Genomic DNA, 18,143 nt, shown 5'->3' with positions numbered 1-18,143 from the left:
CTAACCATTACCTTTGTGTGAAGAAATTCCATATGATTTCACTTGATCTTCCAAATAATTATATTACAATTGAAATGAGTGCATGTCATTTTTTAAATTTGCAAAATGATTTGAAGAATTAAGTTGAGGGAGGAAGGTAAATATAATCAAAACTCATTATAAGATCCAGCTATACTACTGCTAGGCAGATAGCCAAAAGATGCTCAAGTATACAACAAGGACATCTGCTCAACCATGTTTGTAGCAGCTTTATTTGTAATAGCCAGAAGCTGGAACAACCCAGATGCCCCTCAGTTGAGGAATGGATACAGAAATTGTGGTACATCTATACAATGGAATATTACTCAGCGATAAAAAACAAGGAAATCATGTAATTTGCAGGCAAATGGTGGGAACTGGAAAGGATCATCCTGAGTGAGGTATCCCAGAAACAGAAAGACACACAGGGTTTATACTCACTCATAAGTGGATACTAGACATATAATATAGAATAAACATACTAAGATCTGTACACCTAAGGAAGCTAATAAGGAAGGAGGACTCTGGCTAAGATGCTCAATTCATGCAAAGAGGATGAACATTGGAGAGGGAGAAAACAGGGAACAGGACAGGAGCCTACCACAAAGGGACTCTGGAAGACTCTACCCTGATGGGTATCGAGGCAGATGTTAAGACTCATAGCCAAACTTTGGGCAGAGTGCAGGGAATCTTATGAAAGAAGCGGAGATAGTAAGACCTGGAAAGGACAGGAGCTCCACAAGGACAGTGACAGATCCTAAAATTCTGAGCACAGAGGTCTTTTCTGAAACTGATACTCCAGCCAAGGACCACTCATGTAGATGACCTGGAACCCCTGCACAGAGGTACTTTCAGTGGACTTGGGGAGGAGCATGGGAGATGATGAGGGAGGGAGGGTGGAATTGGGAGGGAATGAGGGAGGTGGCTACAGCTGGGATACAAAGTGAATAAGCTGTAATTAATATAATTTTTTTTCTTTTTTTCTGTCTTCTTTTTATTAATTACACTTTATTCATTTTGTATCCCCCCATAAGCCCCTCCCTCCTCCCCTCCCGATCCCACCCTTCCTCCCCTTTCTGCATGCATGCCACTCCCCAAGTCCACTGATAGGGGAGGTCCTCCTCTCCTTTCTGATCTTAGTCTATCAGTTCTCATCAAAAGTGGCTGCATTGTCCTCTTCTGTGGCCTGGTAAGGCTGCTCCACCTCAGGGGGAGGTGATCAACGAGCAGGCCAATCAGATTATGTCAGAGGCAGTCCCTCTTCCCATTACTATGTAACCCACTTGGACACTGACCTGCCATGGGCTACATCTGTGCAGGGGTTCTAGGTTATCGCCACGAATAGTCCTTGGTTGGAGTATGAGTCTCTGGGAAGTTCCCTGTGTTCAAATTTTCTTGTTCTGTTGCTCTCCTTGTGGAGTTCCTGACCTCTCCAGCTCTTACTATTTCCCACTTCTTACATAAAATTCCATCTCTCTGCCCGACAGTTGGCCATAAAAATTAAAATAAAAAATAAAAAACAAAAAAGAAAGTAAAAAGAAAGAGAAAAAGGAATGATGGAAGGAAAGAAGGAAAAAGTAAATAGGTGACTTGTATGCAATAGTCTTTTATGGAATTCAAGATGACTTCTATGTCCCCAAGTTTGACAGTATGGCCATGTATGACTGGAAAACAATATTGGAAGAAGTATGCAGGATTAAGTTTGACTTCAGACATATTAAGATTGAGATATATCGTCTTTTCTGAGACTGATACTGCAACCAGGGACCATTCATGAAGATAATCTAGAAACCCTGCACAGATGTAGACGGTGGCAGCTCAGTCTCCAAATGGGCTCCCTAGTAAGGGGAACAGAGGCTGTTTCTAACATGAACTCAGTGACTGGCTAGTTGATCACTTCCCCCTGAAGGAGGCCAGCCTTACCAGGTCACAATGGAAGACTATGAAAGAAAGTCCTGATGATACCTGATAGGTCAGTTGAAAGAGAAGGAGGTCCTCCCCATCAATGGACTGAGGAAGGAGATGGAGGGAGGGATGGGGGGATTAGTAGGGGACAAGGGTGGGGCTACAACTGGGATACAAAATGAATAAATTGTAATGAATAAAAAAGTACATTAAAAAAGATTGAGATATATGAAATAGTCATAGAAGATGCTGGCTAGGTGACTTATATGTGTAAGTATAAAAGAAATAATTTGATCATATGACTATATGAAGAATACACATAAAATATACATACAAGTAACATATTATATAGATTCAACAGGTTATACATACATACGCATATTTGTAATGTTTTTAGATATTTTTACTTCTTCAATTTGTATTATCAGGAGTGTCTGAAATAAAAAATATCATTGAGTCTACTCCTTATTGTCATTATAGAAATGGCTTCAGGAGAAAACTGGTCAGATGAGTATTATTGCTCCCCACTCTTCAACTGGTCGATAGATGTCACTGATAAAACAGACAGGCCCAGAGAATTTGTCTAGAATGCTCAAGATATGGTGTATTATACAACATGCCTGTTCCTGGAGAGAAGACCTAGGACATGATTATGTGTACTTCTTGATCTCATCATACAAGATAAGCACAAAGGCACCACCCATACCTCTGAGAACTTGGAACCTGAGCCCTTGAAAAAAGCCTTCTCTCCTTCATCACAAGTGATCTTCCACCAGCAGTCAGGTGTGCCTGTGCACATGATACCTATTCCTACATCATCATACGATTATGAACCATGTCGAAAGGAGAGGAATCAGGCCAGTAATATCAGTGACACACTGAGCAATCATCCAGCGGATGAAGATGTAAGTATTCTTGGGTTCTGAAAGCATTCCCTTTGCAGTGTCATAGATAACCAAAGTAGGTAGCTCAGAGGATGATAAAGCCCTGTAGCGACACATAAAAGCCTTGGTACAGGCCCTTCATCTCATCAGATATGTAGATCTTAACAAGGCAGTCACCAAGGCCTTGAACTCCCTTTCAGCTCCAGCTTTTCCCGTATCAGCTGCTAGACGGGTGCAGGCAAAATCAAGAGGGTACATAAAGCACAAGAATGTGGCCCTGGCAGCACCACCTGATGCCAGGTTCCCTGCAAAGTACCACCAAAACTGGGTCCTCTTGTCCACATTACCCAGAAAGATCTGCTTATATTTACCTTTGAAGGCAAAGTTTAGAGCCTGGGTGGGGATGACATGGGCCAGGTTACCATGCCAGAAGAACAGGACTCCCTGCTCCTTGGGGATAGGACCCACACAGTCTAAAATGCCCTTGTATTGCTTATCTGCCATGATTTGCTTGCTATCATGACGCACCTGCAGCAGCACCTTGACCTGCTCAATGGTCCCTACCGCCATCTTGGAGTTGGCCGTGGCCACTCCACCAGCCAAAAAGTCCTTGGGAAAGGACCCCTCTCATGTTGAAAGAAAAAAATATGAGGTTTCCCTTTGTAGCCCTGGCTGTCCTGGACTCGCTTTGTAGACCACGCTGTCCTTGAACTCACAAAGATTCACCTGTCTTTGCCTGACAAGTGCTGGGCTTAAAGACGTGCACCACTATCATCCGTCTTATGTATATATATTTCTGTATGTATCCATGCATGCATGCAGAAACAATTAGTGAGAAAAGAGGCCATGAATTTGAAGAAGAGTACAGAGCAGGTATATGGAAGTGTTTTGAGGGTGAAAAAGAAAGGGAGAAACGGTGTAATTAAATTGTAATCACAAAAGAGATAGATGCTTAAAAAAAGGAGCAAAAAAAAAAAAAGAGAAAATTATACTAACAGTCTTGAAAGTTATCAGAAGTTAAATGGTGAAGAGACCCAATGAAGCAAAATTAACGATGACCATGTGGAGAAATAAATCAGCATGGCAATCATAGAACCTGTCTATGTCTTGCTACCCCTGAAAAAGTGTCCCATAAAAATCTCCTGCTCTTCATCCCAGGTATGCAGGGGTGGTTCAATATATGGAAATCCATCAATGTAATCCATCATATAAACAAACTGAAAGAAAAAAAACACATGATAATCTCTTTAGATGCTGAAAAAGCATTTGATAAACTCCAATATTCATTTATGTTTAAAGTCCTGGAAAGATCAGGGAAACAAGGCACATATCTAAACATAGTAAAGGCAATATACAGCAAGCCTATAGTCTACATCAAAGTAAATGGAGAGAAACTAAAATCAATCTCACTGAAATCAGGGACAAGGCAAGGTTGCCCACTTTCTCCATACATCTTCAACATAGTACTTGAAGTCCTTGCTAGAGCAATAAGATAGCTGATAAACACTTCCAGCCAAAATCAACCCAAAAACAAACAAACAAACAAACAGTAGCCCTCCTTTATACAAAAGACAAATGGTCTGAGAAAGAAATTAGGGAAACAACACCCTTCACAATAGCCACAAAGGACATAAAGTACCTTGGTGTAACTGTAACCAAGCAAGTCAAACACTTGTATGAAAAAAACTTTCAGTCTCTGAAGAAAGAAAGAGAAGAACATATCAGAAGATGGAAAGATCGCCCATGCTCATGGCTTGGCAAGAATAACATAGTAAAAATGGCCATCTTACCAAAAGCAATCTACAGATTCAATGCAATTCCCATCAAATTACCAACACAATTCTTTACAGTCCTAGAAAGAAAAATTCTCAACTTCATATGGAATAACAAGAAACCCAGAATTGCTAAAACAATCCCCTAAAATAAAAGATCTTCTGGAGGTATCTCTATCCCTGATCTCAAGCTGTACTATAGAGCAACAGTAATAGAAACTGCACGGTACTGGCATCAAAACAGAATGATGGATCAATGGAATCGAATAGAAGACCCAGAAATAAACCCACACAATTATGGACACCTGATTTTTGACAAAGATACCAAAACCATACAATGGAAAAAAGATTGCATCTTCAACAAATGGTGCTGGTCTAACTGAATGTCTACATGTAGAAAAATGCAAATAGATCCATCCTTATCATCCTGCACAAAACTAAAGTCCAAGAGGATCAAAGACCTCAAAATAAAACCGGATACTCTAAATCTGTTAGAAGAAAAAGTGGGGAAGAGCCTTGAACTCATTGGAGCAGGAGACAACTTCCTGAACAGAACACCAACAGCACAGGCTCAAAGATCAACAATCAATAATGGGACCTTATGAAACTGAAGAGTAGAGCCAAGGACGCTGTCGTCAGAACAAAATGACAGCCTACAGAAGGTTCTTGACCAACCTCATATCTGACAGAGGGATTATATCCAGAATATATGAAGAACTAAAAAAGTTAAAAAGTAACAAATCAAGTAATCCAATTAAAAAATGGGGTACAGAGCTAAACAGAGAAATCCCAATAGAGGAATATCCAATGGCAGAGATACACTTAAAGAAATGCTCAACATCCTTAGTCATCAGGGAAATGAAAATCAAAATGATCCTGAGATTTCATCTTACACCCATCAGAATGGCTGAGATCAAAAACTCAAGTGAAAACACATGCTGGAGAGGATGTGGAGAAAGAGGAACCCTCCTCCATTAATGATGGGAATGTAAACTTGTCCAACCACTTTGGAAACCAATCTGGAGCTTTCTCAGACAATTAGGAACAGTGTTACCTCAAGATCCAGCTATACCACTCCTAGGCATATATCCAAAAGATGCTCAAGTATGCTACAAGGATATTTGCTCAACTATGTTCGTAGCAGCTTTATTTGTAATAGCCAGAAAATGGAAACAATCCAGATGTCCCTCAACTAAGGAATGGATACAGAAATTGTGGTACATTTACACAATGGAATACTATTCAGCAATTAAAAACAAGGAAATCATGAAATTTGCAGGCAAATGATGTGATATAGAAAAGATCATCCTGAGTGAGGTATCGCAGAAGCAGAAAGACACACAGGGTATATACTCACTGATAAGTGGATCTTAGACATATAATATAGGAAAATCATACTAAAATCTGTACACCTAAAGAAGCTAAGCAAGAATGAGGACCCTGGATAAGATGCTCAGTCTTCATTCAGAAAGGCAAATGGGACAGAAATCAGAAGAGGGAGAAAACAAGAAACAGGACAGGAGCCTACCACAGAGGGCCTCTGAAAGACTACCCAGCAGGGTATCAAAACATGTGCTGAGACTCATAGCCAAACTTTGGGCAGAGTGCAGGGAATCTTATGAAAGAAGGGGGAGATAGAAAGACCTAGAGGGGACAGGAGTTCTACAAGGAGAGCAACAGAACCAAAAAATATGGGTAAAGGAGTCTTTTCTGAGACTGATACTCCAAACAAAGACCATGCATGGAGATAACTTAGAAGCTCTGCAAAAATGTAGCCCATGGCTGTTCAGTGTCTAAGAGGGATCCCCAGTAACAGGAACAGGGACTGTCTCTGACATGAACTCAGGGACTGGCTCTTTGATCACCTCCACATGAGGGGGCAACAGCCTTATCAGTCCACAGAGGAAGAAAATGCAGCCAATCCTGATGAAACCTGACAGACTAGGGTCAAATGGAAGGGGAGGAGGACCTCCCCTATCATTGGACTGGGTGAGGGGCATAGCAGAAGAAGAGGGAGAGAAGGTGGTATTTGGAGGAAATGGGGGAGCAGCTTCAACTGGGATATAAAGTGAATAAACTCTAGTTAATAAAAATAAAATAAAAATTTTTAAAATCTTCTACTTTTTGAGCTTACAGTAATTCCAAGACCTACATAGAGTCAGCTTGTCTTCTAAAGTCCTCAATAAGATCTTCCAAATATGATTTAACGCTATGCTTTCCATCATAACCCTTCAACATAGCCTTCAGTTTAAGCCAATCAAAATGACCTATTTTCTTCAAATTTTGCATGCCCTATTCAGCTTCTCTGTCTTCATTCACACTGTTTACTCTTCCATAAATTCCCACGTCCCCATGCAAAGCATCTTCACCAGACATTATTCATCATCATTATTCATGGCTTATGAGAAGCTGAAAATAGTCCCAACTGGAGTCACTAACATCAAGAAGAAAAAGAAGGGCATTATGACAATTTTTTTCAGGGTCTAAGATTAATCTAGAACTCAACTTGTCAGGGAGTTTCTGTGAATAAGTCTCATTTAATCTCAAAGCAACTGTATAAAATCCCTTTAATAGATCACAATAGTAGAGCTCATTCATTTACTTAGCAAATATTTACCAAGTGTATATTATTTGCCAACCACTTTGCTAGATGCTAAACAATGGTAAAAAAACAAACAAAGTCAATGGTTTGCCCCTACAAAGAGCTAACAATAATGGGAGAGGCAAGTCCCAGAATATTATTGTGTAAACAAATAAAAATAATGAGTTTGAGAAAGGGCCAGAAAATAAAAGGATGGTCAAATAATTCAGCGTAGGGACCTCTCTTTAAGGCAAGAACATTTATGTTGAGACTTTAAAGATGATTAGTCATATAAAATAAGGGGAAAATAAAAGAAATGTGAGGAATTCATGAAGGGCCAATTTTCCCAAAATAAATAAGCAAATGAGTATAGGGATCCATGATCAAGAAATCAGAGGCCCAATTTATGCATCTTTGTTGACCATATTTGAAAACTTTGGGTTTAGTTCTAAACAGAAGATAGTGAGTTACATACAAAAAGCAGCACGAAACATTGCTTAGAAAAGCTAAGTACGTCATTTCACTCAAGTCATAAATGGAAGACTAGAAGATCACACAGCATGTCGAGTGTCTGATATTTTCAGAAAATTTATAGTCTCCATCTATACATAGACACATAATCTAAACAACAAGGCCACTTCTGGCTTGGCATGGGTGGGATCAACTCAGGCTCTAATAATGCTCTCTGTTCAAAGCCTTAGCTGATCCCCTCTAAAAGAAAATGAACCTTTCTGCCAAATGGCTTCCTAGGAAGACCAGACTCTTTCAAGTGCTGAGTGTCCTTTATATCAGCCATTAGTAATGTTAAGCTCACTTTCATTTTAATTTTCTGTCGCCTCCCATGAGAAATGGAGTTCAGCCAAATGTTTGGAATGGTATTGCCATTAACATCAAGACTCCCCATTTTGCATTTACTAGAAACGAATCTTAGATAAGCAAGGCTTTTATAAGGTAGTGGGGTCAGATTACCCGGATTCCAGATCTGACTCTACTCTCACTGACCTGACAACTCTGGGCTAGACACTTTAGAATTATTTCATCTATAAAATGAGGAGAGTGTACCTCATAGGATTGGGTAAAGATTCGATGCAGTAATGTGTATATACATATATAACACACTGTCAATAGTATCCACCACAGAGTCAATGCTGCAAAATGATCTTTGTTATCAACAGTGTGAAAGGATTCATAACTTATAGCTAGGAAGTCTTTCTTTTTAACTTGTATCTTCTGCATATGCAGAGACGCAAGCTTGTAAACCTAGCATTTGGGAGGTTGGGGCAAGAGGATAGCCAGTCTGAAACTAACCTGGATGCACAGGAATACCCTACCTCCAAACAAACAAGAGGGGAAAGAAAAGAACAGCCTGAGACAAAATCATCTTCAATACTTTATTACAGTGACAGTATCTTTTTTAAAATTCATTTATTTTTAATTAATTACAGTTCATTAACTTTGTATCCTAGCTGTAGCCCCTCCTTTGGCCCTTCCCAATCCCACCTTCCCTCCCTCATCTCCTCCCATGCCCCTCCCCAAGTCCACTGAAGGGGGTCGTTCTCCTCTCCTTCCCTCTTACCCTAGTCTATCATGTCACCTCAGGACTGACTACATTGTCTTCCTCTGTGGCCTGGTAAGGCTGCTCCCCCTTCTGGGGGTGGTGATCAAAGAGCCAGTCACTGAGTTCATGTCAGAGACAGTCCCTGCTCCCATTACTAAGGAACCCACTTGGAGACTGAGCTGCCATGGGCTACATCTGTGCAGAGGTTCTAGGTTATATCCGTGAATGTACCTTGGTTGTAGTATCAATCTCAGAAAAGACCCCTTTGCCCAGATTATTTTGGTTCTGTTGCTCTCCTTGTGGAGTTCCTTTCCCTTCCAAGTCTTTCTATCTCTCCCTTCCTTCATAAGATTCCCTGCACTCTACCCAAAGCTTGGCTATGAGTCTCAGCATCTGCTTTGATACCCTGCTAGGTAGAGCCTTTCAATGGCTCTCTGTGGTAGGCTCCTGTCCTGTTCCCTGTTTTCTCCCTCTTCGGATGTCCATCTCTTTGCCTTTCTGAGTGAGGATTGATCATCTTGCCCAGGGTCCTCCTTCTTGATTAGCTTCTTTAGGTATACAAATTTTAGTATGTTTATCTTATATTATATGGCTAATATCCACCTATAAGTGAGAATATACTATGTGTGTCTTTCTGCTTCTGGGATACCTCACTCAGGATGATCTTTTCTATATCACACCATTTGTCTGAAAATTTCATGATTTCCTTGTTTTTAATTGCTGAATAGTATTCCATTGTGTAAATGCACCACAATTTCTGTATCCATTCCTTAGTTGAGGAACATCTGAGTTGTCTCCAGTTTTTGGCTATTACGAATAAAGCTGCTACGAACATGGTTAAGCAAATGTCCATGTTGTATTCTTGAGCATCTTTTGGATATATGCCTAGGAGTGGTATAGCTGGATCTTGAGGTAGCACTATTCCTAATTGTGTGAGAAAGCACCAGATTGATTTCCAAAGTGGTCTTACAAGTTTACATTCCCACCAGCAATGGAGGAGGGTCCCCTTTCTCCACATCCTCTCCAGCATGTGTTCACTTGAGTTTTTGATCTTAGCCATCTGATGAGTGTGAGGTGAAATCTCAGGGTCGTTTTGATCTGCATTACCCCTATGACTAAGGACAATCTCTTAGAGAGTAAGATTTTACAGAAGTTACTTGAGAGTTGTACCAACTGGTTCCCACTCCTTAATATTGAAACAGAGAAATCAGTGAGGGGAGGGACTTCCTTATTTGTGTACTCCACTGAAAACACATAAAGTTCCCACATAAAGATAGTGTATGCATAAGCTTAGCCATTGACACATATTTTGCACAGGTAAACTATTTTCTTATTTTCACAAAAACATTTGGATGAGACCAAACTTAATTAGGTGAAGCACTCCCATCAGTTAGCAGCTATTTTCGTAATTCCAGAAATAGTAAGACAGAAAGGAAAGTAAAAAGCAGAGTAGTATACACTATTTTGATGGGTCTAACAATGAGCGCAGAGATGCCATAAATCTACACATTTTAAAACTTGAATGGGGCTTTCCAGGAGATGCCCAGTCTCTGGCTCCTTTCTCCCTGCTATCTTTTTACATGAGGCCACTCCCTTCAAACATCTCAAAGGGATTGACGAGCTAATTTCCTTCATGGTTTATTTGGAAATCTGATACACGTTATAGACAAAACAAGCTGAAAAAGAATCAGGAGAATATTCATGTTACAGTGTCTACTCCTTTGGAAAACATTAGCTGGAAATGCCCAAGGAATCAATTCTTTGCATGATTCATTTGTTAATTTTCAATTGGAAGACATTTTTTAATTCATCAATCAAAATCCTAATTTTTATTCCTTTTTTAGATCACAGACTGACATGTGTTAATTGCATTAGCTTTGTAACACAATTAAGGAAAAAAATTAAATTTTTCGGTAATAGTTCTACCACTTATTCAAAGTTAACCTTTTGAAGTTCATGCTCATTATACTTTACACAGATGTATCTGTGTGACCTAAATAAAACTGAAATTCTACTGTAAACAATGAACTAAATTGCATCAAGTAATCCTAAACATTTGTATAAAGTTTTACTCTTTGAAAACATAAACTCTCATCAACAACAATAATACACTAATACAATTATAATTCATTATTAAATTGATTGCAACTATGAGAAGAGACCCATTTGGCATCATTTGAGTGTATGCATGGCTGTTACTAAAGAGCAATCATATAAAAGGTAAACTATTAGATTAAAATATATGAACATTTTAAGACAATATAAACGCATAACTTGTGACCATCAAGATCAAGTGGTTTGCTTCTCAATGCCAGAATCCTTATACTGGCTAAATAAAAATGTTGGCCCGTGGTAGCTCAGTAACCAAGTAGTTTTCCAAAGTAAGGGGAACAAGGACTATTTCTAACAGGATCTCAAGGGCAGGCTCTTTGACCCCCCCCCGCCCCAGGGGAGGAGCAGTCCTGTTAGGCCACAGAGGAGGACTTTGCAGCCAGCCTTGAAGATACTTGATAAAACAGGGTCAAATGAAAGGGGAGGAGGTCCTTCTCTATCAATGGACTTGGAAAGGGGCAGGGAGGAGACCAGGGAGGGAGTTGGGGAGGGGGAGGGGGAGGGAATGAGAGAGCGGGATACAGCTGGGACACAGAGTTAACAAATTGTAACTGAAAAGAAAAATAAAAATTTAAAAGAAAAAACAGAAAGAAACAATGATGCAATTATAATTACAAATACATAAAGAATTTTGATAGTACTTCAATTTTAGAAATAAAATATATGCAAAAGATATTTTGAGACAGATAATACAACTTGGTAATTTTCAACATGAGAAATCGTGTATATTTTATTTCTCTCATCTAGTAGTCAAATTCAAACAACTCCATAAATGCCTCTAATGGCATCTTCAATTAATGTGACTGTGTGACTTTGTATGCAGAAAATTTGAGGTGGTTATCACATTGAAAAACATGTTTTTTTTTTTTTTTTATTTTGAGTGGAAAAGTAAAAGTTTTGGATATAAAAAAAAAGAAGAAAATGTAAAACCTTACCGTTTCAGCAACTCAGAATAACAATTTCTACCCTTAGCTAGAACCAAATTTTAAAAAGCAGTATAAATGGGCGGAGCCAAGATGGCGACTAGCACACACAGTTTCCGAGCTGTGGAACAGATAAAGTTCTGAGTTGATGAGTGGAAGAACTTCTGAAGCCAGGGAAACAACGGAGAGACTTTCTAAACAACAGGGAACATCGCAGGAGGTGAAAACCTTGGTCTCGGGTCACCCAGGGACTTGTTTGGGGAAGGTGAGAAACGATCCTTTGATCTCTCGGCACTCCCCTCCCCCAGACCTCCCTCCTCCTCGGCACAGGCACAGCCGACTTGCCTTTCTCAGCGCAGACCTAACTGCCTGGGGCCTGCAGCCACTGAGGCGGAGCCCCAAGCCCTTTATCGGCAAAGGCCAGCAGTACTGTGTCTCGGAGCCCCAGATTCGCGCGGCGGCTGCACCATCCTCCCAGGGCCCGAGTCTGCTAGATGCCATACTAGCTCCACAGGAGCGCCATCACCGACGGTACGGCCCGCCCAATCCCACAGTGACAGAGAATACGCTATATACTCACCAAAACCAGACAGAAACGCCATACAAGCTAGACACACCAGGCGCTGGGCCTCCGAAGCTTGGAGAGCACAGTAAAGAGACCCCAGGACTTCCCAGAAAGCATCTGGACTAGCAACCCAGTCTCCAGTTAAAGCGGGACTTTCTAACCTGGCTGCGGAGCAGCACTGAGCTGGCGGGGCACATCAGCCCTCCAGTTTAAGACTAACCAGGGCCAAACCAGAGAACAGAAAGGCTGGTTACCCCGATTCCCACTGACGTGACCACCCTGAAATCTCCAGCTGCAGCAAGACCTCATAACCTGGCAGTGACAGCAGCACGGAACTGGCGGAGCACATCAAAGAAGCAGGGCCAGCTAAATAAGAATTAAGTCTCGGGAGGCGGGGCAAGATGGCAGCGCCAGGAGGACTCTCATTCTGAGGAGCAGCACAGCAGGATTGGCACAGTGACCAGCAATCAGAACTCGCGGCCATAAAACACAAGTGGTTGTGTTTCTCAGGTGAGAGGATACCCCACGGTGGGGGATTCGATCAGCTTTAACTCACCCGGCAAAACCGCGGAAGAGATCCCCGTTCCGCCAGGCGCTTGGTCGCCAGCCCAGAGCTACCCGCCAGCGCGATCTGGTCACGGTCCCAGACTGAACTGTGGGCCCACAACACCATAGACTGGATCTCCCAGTCGAGAGATAACCCCACGGAGCAGGAAACAATTGGGACCGACCCCAGGTTACCCAGACATCCCCTGGAAAAGACTCGGGTTCCGCGGGTGCCCCAGGAGCCAGCCCGGACCCAGAGCCGGGAGGGACAAAGGCGCCTGCCTGCACAGAGCCCTGCCTGCGCGCGTGATTCGCCGCCTCAGATAGAACTGTGGGCACCAGGGCAACAGGGCACCAGACTACGTGTCTCTGGCAGGAGGAAACCCCCAGCGGAGGGGGTCAGCAGCTCTAACGCTTAGGACACCCAGCACCAAAACACTTCCTGGACTCACGCAGACTCTAGTGCAGGCAGAAGCGCTGTGCTCTGCCGCCATTGTTGAGTTCCCCTGGGGCACTGGGACACACAGCTGCATCCTCGGACCTGCAGGAGTCGAAGAGCCATTACAGCAGCCCTCAGATACTGTGCCAGGGATCGGCCAGTTGTCCCTGGCTGGACTGCCAAAACTGTAGGAATCCCTGATCCTTCAGGGGGGCTGCACCCACAGCGTCTGGACCAGAGCAGTGCCTGTAGCCGCCATCCCAGACAGAGACACACAGCTTCTGGTCCAGAGTGAGGCACCCAGCCTCCAGACCAGAACAGTGCCCCCAGGTGCCAAATCAACCTAGGTGCACATTCTCCAGGTCCAGAGCAGAGCAATCAGCCTTTGGCCCAGAGACTTGCTGAGTGCACCTCCCACTTTCTCAGACAGAACTGTGCGCCCCAGGATAACAGACTGAGTTTCCCTGTTGGGAGAAAACCCCATAGCTAGGGAATCGGCAGTTTCTTCAAGAGGACTGTATATGGAAATTTAGTGAGCAGCAGCACACTAAATTTATAACAAGAAACCCAGCAGTGGGGCAGCTGTCTTGAGAAATTTTATGGGTAAGAGGAGATCCCCCCCTGCCTAACATAGACCACAGCTACTACTCAGGGCTATAAACCTGAGGTGAGCAGTGGCATCTCCGGAGAAACACTGGCCATACAGTGACCATAACCAAAAATCAGAGAAGGACTCCTTCAGGAAAAATCATCTTCCGGCCAAGGGGATACTCCCTACCTCAGGACTCCAGGAAGCACAGAAACTAACAGCCAAAACCTAAATCAGCCCAATGGGTAGAGGTCAGCGTAAAGGCTCAACCAACAAAAGACAGAGCAATATGGCATCTCCAGAACCCAGCCATCCAGGGGCGAACAGCCCTGAACAATGCAGCATAATAGAAAATCAAGAAGAGGACCTTACATCTATGTTGATGAAGAGGATAATAGAGGAGACAAATAAAATACGTAAAGAATTAGAGGAAGATAAAACCAAACAGATCATGGCTATCCGTAAAGAAATGGAGGAAGATAAAGACAAGCAAATTAGGGCCATCCGTGAAGAAATACGGGAAGATGCAGCCAAACAGCTTGTGGCCTTCAGAGAAGAAATAATTAAATCACTGAAAGAAATCAAAGAGACAGAGTTGAAGGAACTAAAAGAAAAAGAAGAAAATACAAGCAGACAGGTGAAGGAAGTAAACAAAACAACTCAAGACCTGAAGATAGAACTAGAAAAATTAAAGAAAACACAAATGGAGGAAATAATGGAGAGGAAGAATTTAGGGAAGAAAACAGGAACTACAGAGGTAAGCATAACCAACAGAATACAAGAAATGGAAGAAAGAATCTCAGGTGTAGAAGATACAATGGAAGAAATCGAGGTATCTGTCAAAGAAAATGTGAAATCCAAAAAATTCCTGACACAGACCGTCCAAGAAATCCAAGACAATATGAAAAGACAAAATTTGAGAATAATAGGAATAGAGGAAAAAGAAGACTCCCTTCTCCAAGGCCCAGAAAATATTTTCAACAAAATCATTGAAGAAAATTTCCCCAAGCTAAAGGAGAAGCCAATAAGGATACATGAGGCCTACAGAACACCCAACAAATTTGACCAGAAAAGAAAATCCTCCCGCCACATAATAATCAAAACAGGAAGTATACAGAACAAAGAAAAAATACTAAAAGCTGCAAGGGAAAAAGGCCAAGTAACATATAATGGCAAACCCATTAGAATCACACCTGACTTTTCAACAGAAACTATGAAAGCCAGAAGGGCCTGGACAGATATCATGCAGACCCTAAGAGAACACAGATGTCAACCCAGGCTACTATACCCTGCAAAACTCTCAGTCCTCATAGACGGAGAAAACAAGATATTCAATGACAAAAACAAATTTCAACAATACCTACACACAAATCCAGCATTACAGAAGACACTGGAAGGGAAAATACAACCCAAGAAAATTAGCTTCTGTCAAGAAAACACAGGAAATAATTAACCTTACTACAGCAAAACAAAAAGCAACCAAGCACACAACCTTATGAACACAGCCAACATCAAAATCAAAGGATCTAACAGCCACTGGTCATTAATCTCTCTCAACATCAATGGACTCAACTCTCCAGTAAAAAGACACAGATTAACAGAATGGATACGTAAACAAAACCCAGCAATCTGTTGCATACAAGAAACACACCTAAGACACAAAGATAGACATTACCTGAGGGTAAAAGGTTGGAAGATGACTTTCCAAGCAAATGGACCCAAGAAACAAGCAGGAGTAGCCATTCTAATATCTGATAAAATAGACTTTCAACCAAAAATAATAAAAAGAGATGAGGAAGGACACTTCATACTCATCAAGGGAAAATTCCACCAGGAAGACATCACAATCCTGAACATCTATGCCCCAAATACAAGAGCACCCACATTTGTAAAAGAAACATTGATAAAATTTAAACCACATATAGATCCCCACACATTAATAGTGGGAGACTTCAACACCCCACTCTCAACAAAGGACAGGTCAACAAAACAGAAATTAAACAAAGAAACAATATCTCTGACAGAGGTCATGAATCAAATGGACCTCACAGACATCTACAGAACTTTACACCCAAACACAAAAGAATTTACCTTCTTCTCAGCACCTCATGGAACCTTCTCCAAAATAGACCATATAGTTGGTCACAAAGCAAGCCTCAACAGATACAAGAAGACTGAAATAATCCCTTGTATCCTGTCTGATCACCATGGAATAAAGCTGGACTTCAACAACAACAGAAATAGCAAAAAGCCTACACACTCATGGAAACTGAACAACTTGTTACTAAATGACAGCTGGGTCAGGGAAGAAATAAAGAAAGAAATTAAAGCCTTTCTAGAACTCAATGAAAATGAAGACACAACATACCCTAACTTGTGGGACACAATGAAAGCAGTGCTAAGAGGAAAGTTCATAGCACTAAGTGCCTTCAAGAAGAAATTCGAGACAGCTCATTCAAGCAACTTAATGGCCCACTTAAAAACCCTAGAAAAAGAAGAAGCAGACACACCAAAAAGGAGTAGACGGCTGGAAATAATCAAACTCAGGGCTGAAATCAATCAATTAGAAACAAATAAAACAATTCAAAGAATCAATGAAACCAAGAGCTGGTTCTTTGAGAAAATCAACAAGATCGACAAACCCTTAGCCAAGCTAACTAAAAGGCAGAGAGACACCACCCAAATCAACAAAATCAGAAATGAAAAGGGGGACATAACTACAGACACTGAGGAAATCCAAACAATCATTAGGACTTACTTCAAAAGTCTATATGCCACAAAATTTGAAAATCTAAATGAAATGGACAATTTTCTTGATCGATTTGACTCACCAAAGCTGAATCAGGACCAGGTAAATCAACTAAATAGTCCTATATCCCCCAAAGAAATAGAAGCAGTCATCAAAAGTCTCCCATCCAAAAAAAGCCCAGGACCAGATGGCTTCAGTGCAGAATTCTACCAGACCTTCAAAGAAGAGCTAACTCCAATTCTCTTCAAACTATTCCACAAAATAGAAACAGAAGGAACATTACCAAACTCATTCTATGAAGCCACAATCACCTTGGTACCTAAACCTCACAAAGACTCAACAAAGAAAGAGAATTTCAGGCCAATCTCCCTTATGAACATTGATGCAAAAATACTTAACAAAATACTTGCAAACCGGATCCAAGAACACATCAAAGATATTATCCACTATGACCAAGTAGGCTTCATCCCAGGTATGCAGGGGTGGTTCAATATACGGAAATCCATCAATGTGATCCACCATATTAACAAACTGAAAGAAAAAAACCACATGATAATCTCCCTAGATGCTGAAAAAGCATTTGACAAAATCCAACATCCATTCATGTTTAAAGTACTGGAGAGTTCAGGGATACAAGGCACATATCTAAACATAGTAAAGGCGATATACAGCAATCCTATAGCCAACATCAAACTGAACGGAGAGAAACTTAAAGCAATCCCACTGAAATCAGGGACAAGACAAGGCTGCCCACTGTCTCCATATCTCTTCAACATAGTGCTGGAAGTCCTTGCTAGAGCAATAAGACAGTCGAAGGAGATCAAGGGGATACAGATGGGAAAGGAAGAAGTCAAATTATCACTATTTGCAGATGATATGATAGTATATATGAGTGACCCCAAAAACTCTACCAGGGAACTCCTACAGCTGATAAACACCTTCAGCAAAGTGGCCGGATATAAAATTAACTCAAAAAAATCAGTAGCACTCCTGTATACAAAAGACAAAAGGGCTGAGAAAGAAATTAGAGAAACAACACCATTCACAATAGCCACAAATGACATAAAGTACCTTGGCGTAACCCTAACCAAGGAAGTCAAAGACTTGTATGAAAAAAATTTCAAGTCTCTGAAGAAAGAATTAGAGGAAGATATGAGAAGATGGAAAGATCTCCCATGCTCTTGGCTTGGCAGGATTAACATAGTAAAAATGGCCATCTTACCAAAAGCAATCTACAGATTTAATGCAATTCCCATCAAATTGCCAACACAATTCTTTACAGACCTGGAAAGAAAAATTCTCAACTTTGTATGGAATAACAAGAAACCGAGAATTGCTAAAACAATCCTCTACAATAAAAGATCTTCTGGAGGTATCTCCATCCCTGATCTCAAGCTGTACTATAGAGCAACAGTTATAAAAACTGCATGGTACTGGCATAGAAACAGAATGGTGGATCAATGGAATCGAACAGAAGACCCAGAAATAAACCCACACACTTA

The 18,143-nt window shown here is 41.3% G+C and overlaps 1 pseudogene; it reads right to left on the bottom strand.

The window, feature by feature from the left end:
• Positions 1-2,573: 2,573 nt before the first annotated feature.
• LOC129666097 (ADP/ATP translocase 2-like) overlaps positions 2,574-18,143 on the bottom strand; it is a 26,109-nt pseudogene continuing 10,539 nt past the window's right edge.

This window comes from Psammomys obesus, unplaced genomic scaffold (assembly GCF_907164565.1).
Source record: "Psammomys obesus unplaced genomic scaffold, mPsaObe1.curated_primary_1811, whole genome shotgun sequence".
NCBI lineage: Eukaryota > Metazoa > Chordata > Mammalia > Rodentia > Muridae > Psammomys > Psammomys obesus.
Note: the sequence above shows the minus strand (reverse complement) of the source record. Positions and strands in the feature narration are given on the sequence as shown.